We start from the raw sequence: 13,408 nt of genomic DNA, 5'->3' as shown, positions 1-13,408 counted from the left end.
TTTATGAAGAAAACATGGCTGATTTTGCTAATTAACTCTTCAGTTGTTTATTAATTTAATGTATTATATTATATTATATTATATTATATTATATTATATTATATTATATTATATTATATTATATTATATTATATTATATTATATTATATTATATTATATTATATTATATTGTGCGACATGGTGGCTCAGTGGTTAGCACTGTCTCCTCACAGCAAGAAGGTTGCTGCTTCGAGTCTCGACTGGACCAGTGTGCATTCTTGTGTGGAGTTTGCATGTTTCCATAGGTTTCCCCCAGCGTGGGTTTCCTCCGGGTTCTCCGGTTTACCACACAGTCATATATCGCTCTGTTACTCGTGTGATATTGCTCACATATCCTGTTTTGTTTAAGACAGCTACTACATACTGTAATAACTTTAAAAGAACACAATAAAAAAATTTCTCACTGATCTAAAATTATTGTATTTTATAATAATAATAATAATAATAATAATGCTAATAGTAGGTAATGCTGTCGCCTCACAGCAAGAAGGTCGCTGGTTCGAGCCTCGGCTCAGTTGGCGTTTCTGTGTGGAGTTTGCATGTTCTCTCTGCGTGGGTTTCCTCCGGGTGCTCCGGTTTCCCCCACAGTCCAAAGACATGCAGTACAGGTGAATTGGGTAGGCTAAATTGTCTGTAGTGTATGTGTGTGTGAATGTGTTTATGTGTTTCCCAGTGATAGGTTGCGTTTGGAAGGGCATCCGCTGCGTAAAACAAATGCTGGATAAGTTTGCGGTTCATTCCGCTTTGGCAACCTCGGATTAATAAAGGGACTAAACCGAAAAGAAAATGAATGAATAATAATAATAAAAATCTACATTATTTATTTAGCACCACTTTATAAAAATACTACACTTAACCCTCCTGTTGACTTACAGCTAAATAATTACCCGGACACTACTTAACAGCAGAATTTTATTTTATTTATTATTTTGTTTTATTTTTGTTTTATTTATTTATTTTGGGAGGGGGGTGGGGGGGTTGTTGGAAGTTGGAACTTTTTCTAAAGCGATTAGAATATTAGAAAAAAAAATCAATTACCTAATTTTATATTTCCATAAAGGTTGTACACATTTAGGTCCTTCTGGTCAGTTTTGAGCCACCAGCTATAAAACCATTTTTACTCCACAAAAACTACTGGCATACGCGCACACACACACACACCTCCCAACCACATCCACACAACTAGAATCTGCTGCTTAAAATTTTATGAATACTGTCTTGCTAAAAAAAAAACAGTTTTACACTTATTCCTTGTCACTGTTGCCACTGGCTTGCTTGGTTTGGGACTTCGATGGATTTGCTCTTCAGTGTTTGGACTTTCAGCTGTGAAATTTAAACCACACTGAACTAAACTGAACTTCAACTCTGTAAACTGGACTGACACATTTTCAATTTACTAGAACTTCTGTGTTAAGCTGCTTTGACACAATCTACATTTTAAAAGCGCTATAGAATAAAGATTAATTGAATTAAATTGAATTCAGGTACTTTTAGCGTCAGAAAATATACCCTTTTTTACTTTAGTTAAAAATGAGTGTTGACCACGGATTAAACATTGATAGTAAAACTTCAGACTGATGAGGGACAACCTAGACTGAGCTTGTGATGAAGATGAGGTTGTTTCCTCAAAACAGGTTTAAGCATTTAAATTAAATTTAGCTGCTTTTTTTTTTTTTTTTTTTTTTTTTTGTAAACGATGGTCATTTTTGTCCAGAAGGGTGAGTGGTGTATACACAATTTTTTATAATGTCTTATAAGAAAAGAATTACAATAACATAAGTCTATACTAGCTTGTTTAGCTGTTCCTTTACTGAATGAGCACTGTGCTACGTCTGACAGATCACACTATTATGTCTTTCTTTTCTTATTGATTCTTTTAAAACCTGTTTTAACACATTTTAATCTATTTTTATCTGTTTGTAATCACTTTATTATTTGTTTTTATTTTCTTAAACTTGTCTCTTTTATTCCTGTTTATGTAAAGCACTTTGAATTACCACTGTATATGAAATGTGCTATATATATATATATAAACTTGCCTTGCCTTGCCTTACTATAACAATAATATTGGATTGTAAGACAACAGGAGGGTTAAATAAATCCATTTCCTATAAGTTTCCTTATATTCTCTTAATTTCTCAATTCCTCTTCTTATGTATTCATCTAAAACGCATAAATAATGTATCATTTTTTATCTTGTGTACTGTGTAAATCTGGCATACATGCTCTCGGCACTACAGGTAGTGTAAACACTGAGGTGTTTGTGTAAATAAGCAGGCCGAATTGCGGCGAGGTCATGGACTCTTCTGAAATACACTCTTTTCTGTGCGCTTCGGGCTATGTTTGAATCTGCGTGTGCGCGTGTGTGTGTTTTCTCTGATCCGCATGTGTCCACTGGCTGGTGGAGATTTACTTGTATGTATTTGCTTGTTTCTTCTCTCAGGGGAGGCAGACCTGAGCTGCAGGGGATTGTGGGTATGTGTGCTAAAAGGAGGTCAGAGATGTTCATAAGAGTCTGAATGTGGGTGTATAGTCGAAAAACACACAGCTGTTGGAGAAAATTCAGGCAAACAGCTTCATGTCAGGTCCTTTGCATAAAGTGCTTGTTTCCTGACATTGCAGAAATGCTCTAAGACGTGGGGATACACTTGCAGCAAGACTGTGAACTGTGTTTGGCTTCAGACAGACTCTTTACCGATGGGTGTTTTGGCTATTCATGCGTGTGGATGTTAATTCAGAGTCTCTGTTGAGTCACTACTGTGGTTCAGGGTTTTGAGGGTGCTGCTTGACATACACTGGCATGTCAATATGAACTTATTTCACAGACAGAAATCTTTTGTGCAAAGTGGAAACACACACTGTAAAGACCAAAGCATTAGATGGATTCATCATCATCATCCGGTGTCTACGCTTTCTAAAAGTGATCTGAAACAAAAATTGTATTTATTTAAAATTAAACTCTGCACACATGCACTCAATTTGGCCGTATGGTGTTTTTGCTGTCTTCTGTAGTTGTGTTTGTTCCATCTCTTCCGTTTCTAATCTGTGAAGCAGTGGCCTGATTCAGTGTTGAACTCTTGTGAACATGAGTCAAGCAAATACAGGAATGTACTGAATGGGGTAACTTTTGTTCCATTATTCCAAATAAATGGTTATTTGATTTGATGATTATGATCCACAACTAAATGCAACTAAATGCAATTAAACATATTCACAAGTAAATAGAATGAGATAAGCAGATGTGTGCAGGTGTGTTACAAAGATGAATTAGATGGATAAATGAAAATGATGCATAAATTTGCAAATAAGAAAAGTATCCTCTTGTTTAATGTCACAAACTTTTCCTGGTATTCTTTTATGGATCCCTTCCTGTCGATTTGTGGATCTCTTTCTGTATATTTGTGGATCTCTTCCTACAGATTTGTGTATTTCTTCTTGCATGTTTGTGGATCGCTTTCTGTACTTTTGTGTATCTTTCTCTGTTAATTTGTGGGTATGTTTTTCTACTTTTGTGGATATTTTCCTGTAGTTTTGTGGATCTATTTCTGTACTTTTGTGGATCTCTTCCTATAGATTAGTGTATTTCTTCTTGTTTATTTTTGGATCTCTTTCTTCACATTTGTGGATCTCACTCTGTAGATTTGTGGATCTCTTACTGTACTTTTGCGGACTTCTTCCTGTTGATTTGTGGATCTCTTCTTGTAGATTTGTGAATCTTTTTCTGTACTTTTGCGGACTTCTTCCTGTCGATTTGTGGATCTCTTTCTGTAGATTTGTGGATCTTTTTCTATACTTTTGTGGATCCCTTCCTGTAGATTTGTGGATATCTTCCTATAAATTTGTGGATCTCTTTCTGTCCTTTTTTGGATCTCTTCCTATAGATTTGTGTATTTCTTTTTCAATAGATCTTTTTCAGTAGATTTGTAAATATTTTCCTGTAGATTTGTGGACCTCTTTCTGTACTTTTGTGGATCTCTTTCTATAGATTTGTGGATCTCTTCCTGTAGATTTATGGATCTCTTCCACCTAGATTTGTTGATCTTTTCCTGTGATTTTGTGGATCTCTTTAAATAGGTTTGTAAAGCTCTTCCAGTAGATTTATAAATCTCTTCCGCTAGATTTGTGGATCTCTTTCAGTAGATTTATGAATGTCTTCCTCTAGATTTATGGATCTCTTTCTATAGATTTATGGATCTCTTCCTGTACATTTGTGAATCTCTTCCTGTGCTTTTGTGGATCTCTTTAAATAGATTTGTAATGCTTTTCCAGTAAATTTTATAAATCTCTTCCGCTAGATTTGTGGATCTCTTTCGATAGATTTGTGTATCTCTTTCAGTAGATTTATGAATGTCTTCCTCTAGATTTGTGGATCTCTTTCTATAGATTTGTGGATCTCTTCCTGTACATTTGTGGATCTCTTTCTATAAATGTGTAGATGTCTTCCAATGCTTTTGTGGATCTCTTTCTATAGATTTGTGGATATCTTCCAGTAGATTTATGGATCTCTTCCTGTACATTTGTGAATCCCTTCCTGTGCTTTTGTGGATGTCTACTTGTAAATAAGCGCATCTCTTTTTGCACACTGGTGGATTTTGAAACATTTCTAATGTCAAGACAAACAAAAATCCACTTTTTCCAATATCTACCTAAATCTACACAACATCCACATTGCACTAACCAATCATAGCACATTTTTGCTCTAAGAAATTAGTTTGCACTGTAAGCATCTTTTTAAAAGTAATAAAAAACTGATATTTTTGAGTACCTCTCACAAACAAATACAATTACATCTGTACTGTTTCTGAATGTCATGTTCAATTCAATTTGCTGCTTATTGTTACTCTGTGAAATTGATTGTGAAATGTTCTGTAATCTAATTATAAATGTGGCGAAAAATGTGTTTCTACAGCAGCTGTTCTTCAGTATTTGTTTTGGTTTTTCAATACAATGCCATGATCTCTGATCTTGATCTGTCAAGTTTGCATACAGCATCTATGTTTGTTGTTCGCAAGATGACACACAACAAGGATTTATCTGCAACTTGCAACGACAGATACTAAACACTTCCGAATGCGGTGCAGTAATAAATGTTCAGCTCACAATATGCAGATGCCGTCTTATTGTTCAGCGTTGTAAAAATCCCTCTGAGAGCTCTCAGATTGAATGATTTGTGTTTACACATAATCTCCCCGGCCAATGTGAGCTATAAGATCACTTCAGACAACTCCGCATTCGCTCTTTGTGCCGTTCACGCTTCATTTCACAGCACATTTTTCACAAATATGTCATGTGAGCAAAATTAATGTCAGCCCAGAGGGAGTAACATGTCGAGGTTTATCATTTGAATCCACAGAGCTTAGAAAAAATGCTTTTGGCTGCGTTTTAAGCTGTAAGAAGTGAGTATGTTCTGCTTTTAAATGTTCAGATGGATGATTCAAAGATGAGACTTTGAATTTGAGTTGCCAGCCCTGAAAGCTGGAGCTATTAAACATAAATGCATGATAACAGCTGCTTCATATTTCCTTTGATGAAGCATGTTGCTGATTTGAATTTCTGATGCTGATCAATAAGAGAAGCTCTGAATGCATTACTGGAACTGACTGAGATGTTTTTACTGAAAATGAAAAAAAAAAAAATTATGCATTACCGGTGTTGCTTGGTATGAAAAAGGTACATATGACCTAGAAATTATAGAGATTAAAGAACAGCACTGCTTATAGTTCAGAGTAAGAGAATTTAAGAGAGCATTTCAACCATAAGTGTCCTGTAAATGTGACAATACACACTAAACAATACCAGGTTATTTCAACCAAATTTTGGGTCTAATAGGGACTAAGCCAGCTCCTGGGTTAATTGTTTGTATTAAATTAATAGGACCAAATTTAACACAGAGTTTGGGTTAGTCCATATTTTATCCAATTTGGGTTTCAATAACCCAGCATTTCTTAGGGCCTACTCACACTATGCTATCTAAACCGTGCCCAGGCCCGTTTCCCGGATTGTTTGAGAAGTGTAAGTGCTCTGAATTGGGCTCAGGCACTTGGCTGACCCTGGCCCGGTTGGAAGAGGTGTGCCAGAGCGCGGTTCACTTTGTATGCAGTATGCTTGTGTGTGAATGCAAAACGCACCTGAGCCCGAAACTGAAAGCGAGACGTGACTTTTAAGAGACTGTTTCATTTGTGTTTATAAATCATTCTTACTGTTCAATGAACGCAAACTGTTGTAGTTTATTAAAGATGCAAACCCCTCACTGCACGATAGCTCCGCACCTTTAGCAAACCTCCTAATTCCTGCAGCAAGAGGACTTCATATTTGACTGCGTGTCACTGCATATCAAATGACTTAAACGACGATATAACTGAAGAAATCTGCACTGTGCTGAGCGAGAGCACTTCTGACCAGCGCATCATCGATGACGTAAGCGTGCCCAGGCCCGAATGTAATGTGAGTGCGGGCCGTCGGGGGAGACGGGAGTGGGGACAAACGTGCTTTGGCCCAGTTCAAGGCAACTGTACATAGTGTGAGTACGCCCTTAGAGTGTATTTGCATTACTTCTGCTTTGGTGAACTTCTTTTGTTGTACATATATCTTTGGAAAAACTAATTAACAGATCAATTTATACAATTTACAACACAATGCAACAATGAAAACATTTGTTATTGACCAATTGTCAAACATAGGAAGGCTAATAGTTTTTAATTTAACTGTATGTATGTATGTATGTATGTATATATATATATATATATATATATATATATATATATATATATATATATATATATATATATATATATATATATATATATATATATATATTTTTTTTTTTTTTTTTTTAATTATTATTATTTTATTATTATTTTTTTTTAATTCATTTTTGTTTGCACTGTCTTTTTACTGGCTGCCATTAGAGAACGAGAGTCATTTCCAATCAGAGCATCTTCTTTTTCGTAATCCCCATCTCTCCATCTCTCCACATTACAGGCCGGTATTAATGCTGTGATGGATACGAAGCTCAGGTAATTGTCCTTGTTGAAATGAGAGATGTGTGTGCTGGATTGGTGAGGAATGACACTCTGTATTCCTGTCAGCACAAGGTGAAAACATCCACACGTCTCTTCCGGTTCATCATCAGCTTCTCGTTATCACTGAAACACACCATTTTACAAATGAGCAGCTGTTTTAAGAAATTATGTAGAGAATTATTACAAGAGAATGGCATGCACTGAATTCTTAATTGTAATGTAGATTTCTAGACGCTAGACTGGTTCAATCCTGAACCTCGTTTTTTTTACATACAAAAGTTGTATTTTTCAGCAAGATTTTTGACTCTTTAGCCCAAAAGTTATCATATTCTATAAAAGTGGTTTTGTTTTGTGGTTATTTGTACTATTAAACCTAAAAATAAATTGTAAAAATGAATGTGAACAATTTTGAATATATATTGCTTATAAAGTAAAAGTTTGTTATTAAATTGTTATTATTATAAAGAGTAGTAGTAGTAGTAGTACATACTGCATATATTACTTCTAAAAAATAAAATATTCATCAATATTCTAGAAATAGTGACGACCCCATTATTCTGTTTAATGCAAGCTAGTTTTATATATAATATGATGAATGAATCATGATGCTTTATTGCTTTAAATATCCACAAGCAGAAAAATATTACATAAATTACTTAATGGACAACATGTAGGCATGTGAGATGAATGAAGTTGTTTGGAGTAAAGTGTGTCAGGGCTGTTTTAATCACTCTGAACCCTTTGCCCCACTGCTCCAATCCACACTTCTTCATTACTGCGCTTTTAATTAGCCTTTGACTCGCAAAAAAACACTAAAGCATTGATTCCCTTAAAGGTAATCTGTATGTGCGCTACTGTAATGACCTTGGGTCTGGAAAAGCCTGATGGGAAAATCACAGAGTTGCACTGACTGATGTGAACCTTGAGCCTCAACATGATCTCAAAGGAGAAACAAGATTCATTTTAGAAATAAGGTTCATTTTAGTAGTATTGAGTATTTTAACTTTACTTCCCTAAAGAGATGCTTCATCCAAAAATGAAAGTTCTGTCATCATTTATGTACAAATGTCATTCTAGTGACATTTATTCTTCTGTGAAACGCAAAGATGTTTTGAAAACTCACTCAAAATTATTTCAGTAGGGTGCAATGTTTTACATTGATTTGACAAAATGAAACGTGTAATACAGAATATTTTCATTGGTGTGTGTGTTGGGGGGTCATTTAGAAAGTGTTGTTAGTCATTATCTTAATTATACTGAAATGTTTACATATTTCTTTTCATTTGAATGCTAATTCATTTTGTATACATCATATATACTTTATTCTATATACTTTTTTCTACAACAAACTCAGAATACAGTGAAACAAAGTTGTAATTCTGAGTTTGCATCTTAAATTTCTGTTTTTGTTTTCCTTCAGATTTGTACGTTTTTTCTTTTTGAACTCTGTAGTTAGGAAGGGCAACCTTTTTCTAATTGTCCGATGTAATTTTTCTTTTTTTCTTTTTTTTTTTTCTTTTTTTTTTTTCTTTTTTTTTTTTATCTCCTAGCAGAAGTGGATTTTCTTCTATTTCTGAATGAAAATTAAGCAAATGCAAAGTCCAACCCCAACTTTTTTATATACTATTCACATTGAAGAAGTTCTTGTAATTTAAAGTAAACACTGTACACTGCAAATAAATATTTTTATACCACAATATAGTAAAGTGCTCAAAATAATCTGTGGTGGTAGTTACAGCACATAGTTGTTGTGGTGCCACATTATACATTCTTTCATTTTGCTTCAGCTAAATCCCTTTATTAATTTGGGGTCCCACAGTGAAATCAACCGCCAATTTATCCAGCAAATGTTTCACACAGCATATGTCCTTCCAGCTGCAACCCAGTACTGGGAAACATCCATACACACTCATTCACCTTCATACACTACAGCCAATTTAACTTATTCAATTCATCTATAGTGCATGTGGCTTTGGACTGTGGGGGAAACCGGAGCACTCGGAGGAAACCCACACGAACACTGGGAGAACATGCAAAAATAAAATTGGGATTGGGCCTAAATGACGTCATAAACAGCAATAGTTTTTTCAGTAACGAGTAATCTAATGAATTACTGTTTACCCCGTTACAACACCAATATCGTTACTGACAATAATATGCGCATTACTTTGATTGAGAACACTGAAGCGGTTTTCATGTAAGCAGCGTCTCTCTCAGCCATAGGACCTCTCTTTTTTCTGTGTGTGTGTGTGTGTGTGTGTGTGTGTGTGTGTGTGTGTGTGTGCGTGCGTGCGTGCGTGCGTGCGTGCGTGCGTGCGTGCGTGCGTGCGTGCGTGCGTGCGTGCGTGCGTGCGTGCGTGCGTGCGTGTGTGTGCGTGCGTGTGTGTGTGTGTGTGTGTGTTCAGGGCTGGGGTGGGACACATAACCAATCAGTGATGAGGTTGTGATGATTGGCTTAGATCAAGTACATTTCCATGGTTTGTCAATCACAGGCAGAGTAGTGCAAATGTTCACACACAAGCACATGCACAGTCAGTCGCACACACCGATGAACAGTTCAAAGCCATTGAGGTAAAAGACAAGAATGTTCATGTATCGTGCAACTTATACCCAGGACAAAAAAAGAGTCTCTTTGCATTGGCGATAAGTAATTCTAATCTAATGAAGCGCCTCACCTCATCACATGCCACCACAAAATGAATGGCAATGCAGGTGATAACGTGAGCTCTGCTAACAAAGGAGACGAAGCCACGACGTCAAAGCAAATAAAAATTCATTTTTCTCCACCGCAAAAACATACAGAATTAAACTAAATAATATCTAGATAGTTTGCTAGACATGCTGCCGTAGTCCATCACATTGTCCCACAACAACCTTAAAATAGTGTAGATTATAAAATGTTTTATATTTATTTTACAGTCATTTGACAAATTAGAACGCAATAGTTACTTTCCCTGGTAATTAGTTACTTTTATGATTATGTAACTTAGTTACAAACTCTGTTACTATGTGTGAGAAGTAACTTGTAACTATAACTAATTACTCTTGTAAAGAGTAAAGTGTGCCTGATACTGGTGTTCATTAACAAAGTGTTGTAAATACTATAATATAAACAGTAAAATACAGCTTTCTATAGTATGTGGTTCAAAAACACTATAGGCCCTGTCTGTCATACACCCGGCGCAATAAGGCGCAAGACACATTGTGTTGCTAGTTTCAGACCAACTCAGCCCTAATTTTCTAATTCTCCGTCCCGTTGTTTAAATAGCGAATCCATTTGCACCAGACTCATGGGTGTTCTGGTCTGGAAAAGAGGTGTGTTAAGGTACATTGTTGGTGCGTTGCTATTTTGAGGAACTCAACAGACCAGCTGAAAGCAGGTCTAATGGCCTTGTTTAAACAGGCCTCGCTTTAACATTGCTTAAAACACACAGAATGTAGAACAATACAGAAATATCTTTACAAATGAAAACGAAATAAAGAAATGAAATATTACAAAAATTATTATTTTCTACATAAACATAAAAACCAGTACCTCCATGCCTTCTTCATCTCAGGGGCTTTCAGTTTCAGTTCAGTTTATTCACGTCAACTTGCTTTTGTATAATGTTATTATTAGTAGTTGTAGTATTTATTATATGAATATTTATATTTGTTTTATTAAAAGCTAGCTTAGATTTGTCCACGTGTCAGGTTTTGGACCGTATGGGGCATAGGATGTGTGTTTAAATATAACTCAGTTTTTTGACCCCACTTCGCTATTATTGTTCATTTATTCATTTGCTGGAAGTTATAACTGAATTTAGAAATAGTTTTGAAACAAAACTTTGCGCTTAACAAACAAAATTAATCATGTAGGCTAATGGATGTCTTCAGCGGAGTGAGTTTCCACCAAGAGAGAAAGTGAAAGTAAAGGCAGAATGGAGGAAGCTCATTATCCTCATGCTGCAGATGCTGTTTAACTCGCTAGTGAAGCGTTCAGTTTCCCAACTTACAATGTCCAGCATGTAAATAGCAAATCTGGATCATGGAGCGACGCAACTGACTCTTAAAGGGAATGGGAAATGAGACTCTGATTGGTTCATTCTCAAAACACACCCATAACTCATTAAGAGAATAAGCTCAACCAGCCGCAGCACAGAGCCTATTTTTCCGTCCTTAAAATAGCAAAAGTGGATTCGGACTCACCCTTAAGGCTTTTGCGCCCTGCGCTTCAGACTTTGCGCCTAGACCGTTAAAATAGAGCCCATTGAATTATAGTATTTTTTATGTGTGTATCTTATATTTGGTCTGAAATATCCCTTTAACTCCCAAACACCCTTTCATCAAGTAACCAGATGTACTTCTTCTCATACACACCCTCTCTCTCTCACACACACACATACACACAGACACACATAGGCACCAGTAATGGAGTGCTGATTACCTGTATCTACCAGAAACATGGTGTGAATGAGTTTAGCCTCAGCAGCAGGGCTGGAATGGCCATTTGTCCTCTAAGAAATGCAGCATTTCGCCAGCTCACAGTGTCATTACCCAACACTCATTCTGGGCACAGATGGTGCCAGCGCGGGATGGTTTAATGTCCACCTGTCTGATGGCAGAGCAAAAAGCTGCTTCTCTGGCCTCTCTTGATCTCTCTCACACACATACAGACAAATAAACCAGCAAACACGCACACACTTCTGCTGCCACGGGATGTAAAAAGCATTAAATCCCAATGAAAGACTGCTTGCGGTTGGTAAACCTATTATTAGCTTCCATTAACCTCACCTCAAGTCATTACAGTCAAACTCAATGAGAAGCCGTGCGAGGAAATAGAGCTTTCTGTGTCACATCAGTTGTGATTTGAGCCGGTGACGTGCATGTAAAACAGATATACTGAAAGGCTTTTTATTGTCTTTAGATAAATAGGCTGGGAGTTATGGCTGAACTAGGGTTGGATTAATAACTGAGAGCTGTAGGCAGCTTAGATGGACAGTTATTTTGATTGCGACACTAAAATGGGGTTAAACATTTGAGTCAATATTGAGACTCTTAAATATAATGGTGAACAAAATGGAACAAATTCTATGGCAACAAAAGCAACAAATTTATTAGTAAAGGTGTTTCGCAGCTGTAAAAAAATCCATAAAATAGCAGTTTTCTGTATTGCTTTGAATTTTCTCTTTATTTATGTTGAATTAAATTATGGATACCTTAATCTTTCCTCAACAACTTCTGATGTTGAACAGTTTGAAAAAGTGACTTGTATTGACATTTTTGAATCGTTTGAAGTGAGTAATATATGGTCTGAATTGGCATTGTGCATTATAGAACAAAACTATGGTACAAAAAGAGTAATTTTTGGTACAAAAAGAGTAGTTTTTCTGTACATACAAAAAAACTAATCTTGTTATTTTTTGTAGATTTATTTTTTTGCTCTTTTTTTTATACAATTTATTGATTTAAACTACTAAAACGTCAATAAAAATGACTTTGTAAGGGGCAGTTGACACAGAACCTGTTTTTCCTTTGCAGTGCACTACATTACTATTGTTTTTCAATGTAGACATGTGCTTGACGAACATGTGTGACCATTACGCTCACGTCTCACATTCAACCTTCACCCTTCACACGCAGAGCAGCTCATCACTTTCAGCTCCACTGCAGTGGACCAATCAGAAGAGCCCAGAAGCGTAGTTCCTTTGCAAGTTTCTGTTTAAAGGCACTCAGTGGCTGTGTCTGGATGCCCTCATACTTTATGCTGTGCTTTTTTTAAACTGGTCTAAAGCATTTTTAGAAGCAATGATAGGTTTGATGTGAAAGAGACGTTAAAATGCAGCATTTTCTACATCAAAAGTCAACAGAGCAGAGATAAAGGTCCCATCATGCAATTCATGCATAACTGTAAATAAACAGAAAACACCTGAGACTCCCTGATTATGGAATCAGTTATGGTGTTTTCAATCATTTTTATTTTTCATTTTGTGCTGTTATATTTATTTTCTGTAAGCCACTAATATTTTTTGGGGGAAAATAAACAGGGGGGCTAATAATTCTGACTTCAAATATACAGTTGAAGTCAGAATTATTAGCCCCCCTGAATAATTAGCCTCCTGTTTAGTTTTTTTTTCCCAATTTCTGTTTAACGGAGTAATGATTTTTTCACATTTCTAAACATAATAGTTTTAATAACTCATTTCTAATAACTGATTTATTTTATCTTTGCCATGATGACAGTAAATAATATTTCACTAGATATTTTTCAAGACACTTCTATACAGCTTAAAGTGACATTTAAAGGCTTACTGTAACTAGGTTAATTAGGTTAACTAGGCAGGTTTAGACCTTAAAATGTTTTAAAT

At 35.8% G+C, this 13,408-nt stretch overlaps 1 protein-coding gene across 3 annotated transcripts in view; it reads left to right on the top strand.

Annotated features, from left to right (window-relative positions):
• The window catches only part of LOC130237677 (chemokine-like protein TAFA-1), a 308,089-nt gene that overhangs the window by 219,070 nt on the left and 75,611 nt on the right, over nt 1-13,408 (top strand). The window lies entirely within an intron of this gene.

Source organism: Danio aesculapii, chromosome 11 (assembly GCF_903798145.1).
Source record: "Danio aesculapii chromosome 11, fDanAes4.1, whole genome shotgun sequence".
Lineage (NCBI taxonomy): Eukaryota > Metazoa > Chordata > Actinopteri > Cypriniformes > Danionidae > Danio > Danio aesculapii.
Note: the sequence above shows the minus strand (reverse complement) of the source record. Positions and strands in the feature narration are given on the sequence as shown.